Source organism: Oncorhynchus nerka, unplaced genomic scaffold (assembly GCF_034236695.1).
Source record: "Oncorhynchus nerka isolate Pitt River unplaced genomic scaffold, Oner_Uvic_2.0 unplaced_scaffold_2371, whole genome shotgun sequence".
NCBI lineage: Eukaryota > Metazoa > Chordata > Actinopteri > Salmoniformes > Salmonidae > Oncorhynchus > Oncorhynchus nerka.
Window position 1 is genome coordinate 20,980 of NW_027038925.1, and position 9,211 is coordinate 30,190.

Below are 9,211 nucleotides of genomic sequence, written 5' to 3' on the forward strand. Positions count from 1 at the left end.
CAGCCTGTCTGGGTTGGCGCCCCCCTTGGGTTGTGCCGTGGCGGAGATCTTTGTGGGCTATACTCTGCCTTGTCTCAGGATGGTAAGTTGACGGTTGAAGATATCCCTCTAGTGGTGTGGGGGCTGTGCTTTGGCAAAGTGGGTGGGGTTATATCCTTCCTGTTTGGCCCTGTCCGGGGGTGTCCTCGGATGGGGCCACAGTGTCTCCTGACCCCTCCTGTCTCAGCCTCCAGTATTTATGCTGCAGTAGTTTATGTGTCGGGGGGCTAGGGTCAGTTTGTTATATCTGGAGTACTTCTCCTGTCCTATTCGGTGTCCTGTGTGAATCTAAGTGTGCGTTCTCTAATTCTCTCCTTCTCTCTTTCTTTCTCTCTCTCTGAGGACCTGAGCCCTAGGACCATGCCCCAGGACTACCTGACATGATGACTCCTTGCTGTCCCCAGTCCACCTGGCCATGCTTCTGCTCCAGTTTCAACTGGCCTGGGCCCTAGGACCATGCCCCAGGACTACCTGACATGATGACTCCTTGCTGTCCCCAGTCCACCTGGCCATGCTGCTGCTCCAGTTTCAACTGTTCTGCCTTACTATTATTCGACCATGCTGGTCATTTATGAACATTTGAACATCTTGGCCACATTCTGTTATAATCTACTTCAGCAGTACTGTATCATTTTAATCATTTTAGTCAATAAGATTCTTGCTACGTAAGCTTAACTTTCTGAACACTCGAGACGTGTAGTCCACTTGTCATTCCAATCTCCTTTGCATTAGCGTAGCCTCTTGTGTAGCCTGTCAACTATGTGTCTGTCTATCCCTGTTCTCTCCTCTCTGCACAGACCATACAAACGCTCCACACCGCGTGGCCGCGGCCACCCTAATCTGGTGGTCCCAGCGCGCACGACCCACGTGGAGTTCCAGGTCTCGGGTAGCCTCTGGAACTGCCGATCTGCGGCCAACAAGGCAGAGTTCATCTCAGCCTATGCCTCCCTCCAGTCCCTCGACTTCTTGGCACTGACGGAAACATGGATCACCACAGACAACACTGCTACTCCTACTGCTCTCTCTTCGTCTGCCCACGTGTTCTCGCACACCCCGAGAGCTTCTGGTCAGCGGGGTGGTGGCACCGGGATCCTCATCTCTCCCAAGTGGTCATTCTCTCTTTCTCCCCTTACCCATCTGTCTATCGCCTCCTTTGAATTCCATGCTGTCACAGTTACCAGCCCTTTCAAGCTTAACATCCTTATCATTTATCGCCCTCCAGGTTCCCTCGGAGAGTTCATCAATGAGCTTGATGCCTTGATAAGCTCCTTTCCTGAGGACGGCTCACCTCTCACAGTTCTGGGCGACTTTAACCTCCCCACGTCTACCTTTGACTCATTCCTCTCTGCCTCCTTCTTTCCACTCCTCTCCTCTTTTGACCTCACCCTCTCACCTTCCCCCTACTCACAAGGCAGGAAATACGCTCAACCTCATCTTTACTAGATGCTGTTCTTCCACTAACCTCATTGCAACTCCCCTCCAAGTCTCCGACCACTACCTTGTATCCTTTTCCCTCTCGCTCTCATCCAACACTTCCCACACTGCCCCTACTCGGATGGTATCGCGCCGTCCCAACCTTCGCTCTCTCTCCCCCGCTACTCTCTCCTCTTCCATCCTATCATCTCTTCCCTCTGCTCAAACCTTCTCCAACCTATCTCCTGATTCTGCCTCCTCAACCCTCCTCTCCTCCCTTTCTGCATCCTTTGACTCTCTATGTCCCCTATCCTCCAGGCCGGCTCGGTCCTCCCCTCCCGCTCCGTGGCTCGACGACTCATTGCGAGCTCACAGAACAGGGCTCCGGGCAGCCGAGCGGAAATGGAGGAAAACTCGCCTCCCTGCGGACCTGGCATCCTTTCACTCCCTCCTCTCTACATTTTCCTCTTCTCTCTCTGCTGCTAAAGCCACTTTCTACCACTCTAAATTCCAAGCATCTGCCTCTAACCCTAGGAAGCTCTTTGCCACCTTCTCCTCCCTCCTGAATCCTCCTCCCCCCCTCCTCCCTCTCTGCAGATGACTTCGTCAACCATTTTGAAAAGAAGGTCGACGACATCCGATCCTCGTTTGCTAAGTCAAACGACACCGCTGGTTCTGCTCACACTGCCCTACCCTGTGCTCTGACCTCTTTCTCCCTCTCTCTCCAGATGAAATCTCGTCTTGTGACGGCCGGCCGCCCAACAACCTGCCCGCTTGACCCTATCCCCTCCTCTCTTCTCCAGACCATTTCCGGAGACCTTCTCCCTTACCTCACCTCGCTCATCAACTCATCCCTGACCGCTGGCTACGTCCCTTCCGTCTTCAAGAGAGCGAGAGTTGCACCCCTTCTGAAAAAACCTACACTCGATCCCTCCGATGTCAACAACTACAGACCAGTATCCCTTCTTTCTTTTCTCTCCAAAACTCTTGAACGTGCCGTCCTTGGCCAGCTCTCCCGCTATCTCTCTCAGAATGACCTTCTTGATCCATATCAGTCAGGTTTCAAGACTAGTCATTCAACTGAGACTGCTCTTCTCTGTATCACGGAGGCGCTCCGCACTGCTAAAGCTAACTCTCTCTCCTCTGCTCTCATCCTTCTAGACCTATCGGCTGCCTTCGATACTGTGAACCATCAGATCCTCCTCTCCACCCTCTCCGAGTTGGGCATCTCCGGCGCGGCCCACGCTTGGATTGCGTCCTACCTGACAGGTCGCTCCTACCAGGTGGCGTGGCGAGAATCCGTCTCCACACCACGTGCTCTCACCACTGGTGTCCCCCAGGGCTCTGTTCTAGGCCCTCTCCTATTCTCGCTATACACCAAGTCACTTGGCTCTGTCATAACCTCACATGGTCTCTCCTATCATTGCTATGCAGACGACACACAATTAATCTTCTCCTTTCCCCCTTCTGATGACCAGGTGGCGAATCGCATCTCTGCATGTCTGGCAGACATATCAGTGTGGATGACGGATCACCACCTCAAGCTGAACCTCGGCAAGACGGAGCTGCTCTTCCTCCCGGGGAAGGACTGCCCGTTCCATGATCTCGCCATCACGGTTGACAACTCCATTGTGTCCTCCTCCCAGAGCGCTAAGAACCTTGGCGTGATCCTGGACAACACCCTGTCGTTCTCAACTAACATCAAGGCGGTGGCCCGTTCCTGTAGGTTCATGCTCTACAACATCCGCAGAGTACGACCCTGCCTCACACAGGAAGCGGCGCAGGTCCTAATCCAAGCACTTGTCATCTCCCGTCTGGATTACTGCAACTCGCTGTTGGCTGGGCTCCCTGCCTGTGCCATTAAACCCCTACAACTCATCCAGAACGCCGCAGCCCGTCTGGTGTTCAACCTTCCCAAGTTCTCTCACGTCACCCCGCTCCTCTGCTCTCTCCACTGGCTTCCAGTTGAAGCTCGCATCCGCTACAAGACCATGGTGCTTGCCTACGGAGCTGTGAGGGGAACGGCACCTCAGTACCTCCAGGCTCTGATCAGGCCCTACACCCAAACAAGGGCACTGCGTTCATCCACCTCTGGCCTGCTCGCCTCCCTACCACTGAGGAAGTACAGTTCCCGCTCAGCCCAGTCAAAACTGTTCGCTGCTCTGGCCCCCCAATGGTGGAACAAACTCCCTCACGACGCCAGGACAGCGGAGTCAATCACCACCTTCCGGAGACACCTGAAACCCCACCTCTTTAAGGAATACCTAGGATAGGATAAAGTAATCCCTCTCACCCCCCCCTTTAAAAGATTTAGATGCACTACTGTTCCACTGGATGTCATAAGGTGAATGCACCAATTTGTAAGTCGCTCTGGATAAGAGCGTCTGCTAAATGACTTAAATGTAAATGTAAATGTATCTCCACCCGGCACAGCCAGAAGAGGACTGGCCACCCCACATATGCTCTCTCTAATTCTCTCTTTCTTTCTCTCTCTCGGAGGACCTGAGCCCTAGGACCATGCCCCAGGACTACCTGACATGATGACTCCTTGCTGTCCCCAGTCCACCTGGCCATGCTTCTGCTCCAGTTTCAACTGGCCTGGGCCCTAGGACCATGTCCCAGGACTACCTGACATGATGACTCCTTGCTGTCCCCAGTCCACCTGGCCATGCTGCTGCTCCAGTTTCAACTGTTCTGCCTTACTATTATTCGACCATGCTGGTCATTTATGAACATTTGAACATCTTGGCCACGTTCTGTTATAATCTCCACCCGGCACAGCCAGAAGAGGACTGGCCACCCCACATATGCTCTCTCTAATTCTCTCTTTCTTTCTCTCTCTCGGAGGACCTGAGCCCTAGGACCGTGCCCCAGGACTACCTGACATGATGACTCCTTGCTGTCCCCAGTCCACCTGACTGTGCTGCTGCTCCAGTTTCAACTGTTCTGCCTTATTATTATTCGACCATGCTGGTCATTTATGAACATTTGAACATCTTGGCCATGTTCTGTTATAATCTCTACCCGGCACAGCCAGAAGAGGACTGGCCACCCCACATAGCCTGGTTCCTCTCTAGGTTTCTTCCTAGGTTTTGGCCTTTCTAGGGAGTTTTTCCTAGCCACCGTGCTTTTACACCTGCATTGCTTGCTGTTTGGGGTTTTAGGCTGGGTTTCTGTACAGTACTTTGAGATATCAGCTGATGTACGAAGGGCTATATAAATAAATTTGATTTGATTTGATTTGATTCGTAGGCTGAACCAATTATAGGGTACGAACCTAGAAAGCCTGAGCTTATTCAGTAGTCCCATTGTATTACGACCGGTCGTAGCTTTGTGGTATATGGTAAGTCCCGGAAGGTAAACCCAAACCTGTAGAGGGGAACTCCTAGGGGGTAAATCCCGGGTGGGGTTGGTTACCTGCTATACCTGTAACGAGAGGGTGAAAGTCTCAGCCGCAGTGGCCATGCGGCAGTAGAGTGGGTGTGGATGGATAAAGTGACATACTTGTGTACTAGGATAAAATGTTGCCATTCAGGGTTAGAAGAAAAGCAAAAAGATACTCAAACGCTGTTGGATTTGGGTGTATTAGCAGTAGCAATAAAGAGAGGTTGGTTTTATGCCCTGTTGGGGTGGGGAACCATGACAGATTATGTGGAAATAGGAAGACAAGTGTGAATCATTTTGGTAATGTGTGTTATCAACAACAGAAAAGATTGCCTGCCCACCAACTTGATAAGAATCAACATATGTTCTACATGGTCTATTTCTATCTGAACGTAACAACTCAATCAAGCTTGTTAATTGATCGTTAAGCCATGTTTGTCAGGTAAACGGTCATTAGTGGCCTATATAAGCCTCATACAGGCCATGGGAAGACATTACCTGTTGATAACACAGATTATTTTCATGATCATGGGAGGTGTGAGAGAATTGCTGCTCGTTGTGATGACTGTGGGGGTTGTCAAAGGTTGGTTCACTAATGTTTAAGGGATTTGTTTGGTAAATATGCTTAACTTTATAAGTCGGTCATCTTTTATTCTTCACTGCTATTAATATATGTAGCTATTTTGTGTGAACTCAACTTCTGTCAACACTTTCTCCTCAGTTTCTTGTTACCCTGTTGGAAAGTCCCAGAAGCAAGATCAAGTCTCTCTGCAGAGGAGACTTGGAGGTAATTGTTTATTTCCACAACCCTTCTAGCTATGTTCTTTGTCACTGTCTATGGTGCTGCTGTGTTTGACACTCATTCAACAGCATAGAGTAACTCTGTCTAAATAATGCTGTCAAACCTTTTGCTTGTGTACCTTAACCTACATTTTTCAGAGCTGTCATCAAATGACGTCTCCATTGTGCATGCCCTGGCCTTGCTCCGATCCATAGGGTCTGACGCTAAACAAGCCAGAGAAGGTACGGCCTGAAACATATACTTTGAAACCTGTTGGGTTCATGTTGCTCAAAATTCGATTAGCAATTTGGCCTAGACCGTGTAGAACAGATGTGTTGCTGTAGAATACCCAACTGTTCCTTTTGTTTTTTCTCAAGAATATTTAGAGACCAATGAAGTAGAATCCCAAGCTTCTCCAAACCATGGTAGCTCTCTGGCAAATGATGCCCTGTCCTCTGAGGAGAAGCTGAGGCGCATGTCCTCTGACGACGCCACCTCTGACGCTGCGACCGGCCCGTCTGACAGATCTAAATGCACGCCATGGTAGAAAAGATTGCCTGCCCACCAACTCTTAAGAATCAACATATGTTCTACATGGTCTATTCTCTGCGACCGGCCCGTCAACGACGCCACCTCTGACGCTGAACGCCACTGACCCGCCCGTCTTTTGTCTCTAAACGCTCATGACGCTCTGACGACGCCACCTTATACAGGCCATGACGGGATTCTGACATTACCTCTGACGCTATAGTGACGCTGATTATTTTCTGACGACTTTCTTCAGTTTCTGTTACGCCTGTTGGACGAGTGTCAGAATTGCAAGATCAAAGCCCTCTGATGACTCTGGGGTCCGATCCATAGGCCCGTCTGACGTCAATTTTGGCCTGACGACGCTATGTTGAAGCTTTGATTTGCTCCGGCCCGTCGACGCCACCTCTGGTGCTGCGTGCTCTGACGACGCCACCTCTTCTGACGACGCCACCTCTGTCTAAATGATCGCCAAATGCCCTCTGAGACGAGACCTCTGACGCTTTCGAGTTTGTCTCACGACGCCAACGCTATGCCCTGGCCTTGCACCGTCTGGACGCCACCTCTGACGCTGACGACCAAGCCCTCTTCAACGAGCCACCTCTGAGTACCGGCCTGTCTAAATAATGACGCCACCTCTGACGCTGCAAACCTGTTTTGACGACTCACCTCTGACTCTGACGACGCCACCTCCTGCATTTGCCCGTCTGACGACGCCACCTCTGACGCTGCGACCGGCCCGTCTGACGACGCCACCTCTGACGCTGCGACCGGCCCGTCTGACGACGCCACCTCTGACGCTGACCGCCCGTCTGACGACGCCACCTCTGACGCTGCGACCGGCCCGTCTGACGACGCCACCTCTGACGCTGCGACCGGCCCGTCTGACGACGCCACCTCTGACGCCGATCTCTGACGACGCCCCTCTGACGCTGCGATGCCCGATCCTGACGACGCACCTCTGACGCCCGCCCGTCTGACGACGCCACCTCTGACGCTGCGACCGGCCCGTCTGACGACGCCACCTCTGACGCTCTGACGACGCCACCTCTGACGCTGCGATGCCCGTCTGACGAACCTCTGACGCTGCGACCGGCCCGTCTGACGACGCCACCTCTGACGCTGCGATCGGCCCGTCTGACGACGCCACCTCTCTGACGACGCCACCTCTGACGCTGCGACGGCCCGTCTGACGACGCCACCTCTGACGCTGCGACCGGCCCGTCTGACGACGCCACCTCTGACGCTGCGACCGCCCGTCTGACGACGCCACCTCTGACGCTGCGACCGGCCCGTCTGACGCCACCTCTGACGCTGCGACCGCCCGTCTGACGACGCCACCTCTGACGCTGCGATCGCGACGACGCCACCTCTGACGCTGCTCCCGCCCGCCCTGGCCTGACGACGCCACCTCTGACGCTGCACCGGCCCGTCTGACGACGCCACCTCTGACGCTGCGACCGCCCGTCTGACGACGCCACCTCTGACGCTGCGACCGGCCCGTCTGACGACGCCACCTCTCTGACGACGCCACCTCTGACGCTGCGACCGCCCGTCTGACGACGCCACCTCTGACGCTGCGACCGCCCGTCTGCGACGCCACCTCTGACGCTGCGACCGCCCGCCTGACGACGCCACCTCTGACGCTGCGACCGCCCGTCTGACGACGCCACCTCTGACGCTGCCCGCCCGTCTGACGACGCCACCTCTGACGCTGCGACCGCCCGTCTGACGACGCCACCTCTGACGCGCTGCGACCGCCCGTCTGACGACGCCACCTCTGACGCTGCGACCGCCCGTCTGACGACGCCACTCTGACGCTGCGACCGGCCCGTCTGACGACGCCACCTCTGACGCTGCGACCGCCCGTCTGACGACGCCACCTCTGACGCTGCGATCGCCCGTCTGACGACGCCACCTCTGACGCTGCGACCGGCCCGTCTGACGACGCCACCTCTGACGCTGCGACCGCCCGCCTGACGACGCCACCTCTGACGCTGCGACCGCCCGTCTGACGACGCCACCTCTGACGCTGCGACCGCCCGTCTGACGACGCCACCTCTGACGCTGCGACCGGCCCGTCTGACGACGCCACCTCTGACGCTGCGATCGCCCGCCCGTCTGACGACGCCACCTCTGACGCGCGACCGGCCCGCCTGACGCCACCTCTGACGCTGCGACCGGCCCGTCTGACGACGCCACCTCTGACGCTGCGACCGCCCGTCTGACGACGCCACCTCTGACGCTGCGACCGCCCGTCTGACGACGCCACCTCTGACGCTGCGCCCGCCTGACGACGCGACGCTGCGACCGCCCGTCTGACGACGCCACCTCTGACGCTGCGACCGCCCGTCCGACGCCACCTCTGACGACGCCACCTCTGACGCTGCGACCGCCCGTCTGACGACGCCACCTCTGACGCTGCGACCGCCCGCCTGACGACGCCACCTCTGACGCTGCGACCGCCCGCCTGACGACGCCACCTCTGACGCCGCCCGCCCTGACGACGCCACCTCTGACGCCACCGCCCTCTGACGACGCCACCTCGACGCACCGCCCGTCTGACGACGCCACCTCTGACGCTGCGACCGGCCCGTCTGACGACGCCACCTCTGACGCTGCGACCGGCCCGTCTGACGACGCCACCTCTGACGCTGCGACCGGCCCGTCTGACGACGCCACCTCTGACGCTGCGACCGGCCCGTCTGACGACGCCACCTCTGACGCTGCGACCGGCCCGTCCGGCGACGACGCCATGGATATCTGACGTGGGACATGCAAGAGTTCATGGGTACTCTAGTCCAGTGTGTACCTGCATTTGCTTGTTTTAGCTCAAATAAACATTAACTGTAATACTTGTGTCCTCTGTATTGTTTTGGTGGCTCCTACTTGGAGTTGAGGTCTATGACCTGACTTGAGTAACTGGGGTGATGGCAACATTTATTTAGCATTATATCTATGTGCCAGCAATATTACTCTGACCCCTGTGTTTTAAATTTCCATTTGACTTAAGCTACATTTGCTCAGTGTTGGTCCATTTATGCTAGTAGCATCACATGATACCTC

General features: G+C 55.2%; 1 pseudogene; it reads left to right on the forward strand.

Annotated features, from left to right (window-relative positions):
* The first annotated feature begins 5,311 nt into the window (after window positions 1-5,311).
* Window positions 5,312-8,998, forward strand: LOC135567208 (polysialoglycoprotein-like; annotated as a pseudogene).
* The last annotated feature ends 213 nt before the right edge of the window (window positions 8,999-9,211 follow it).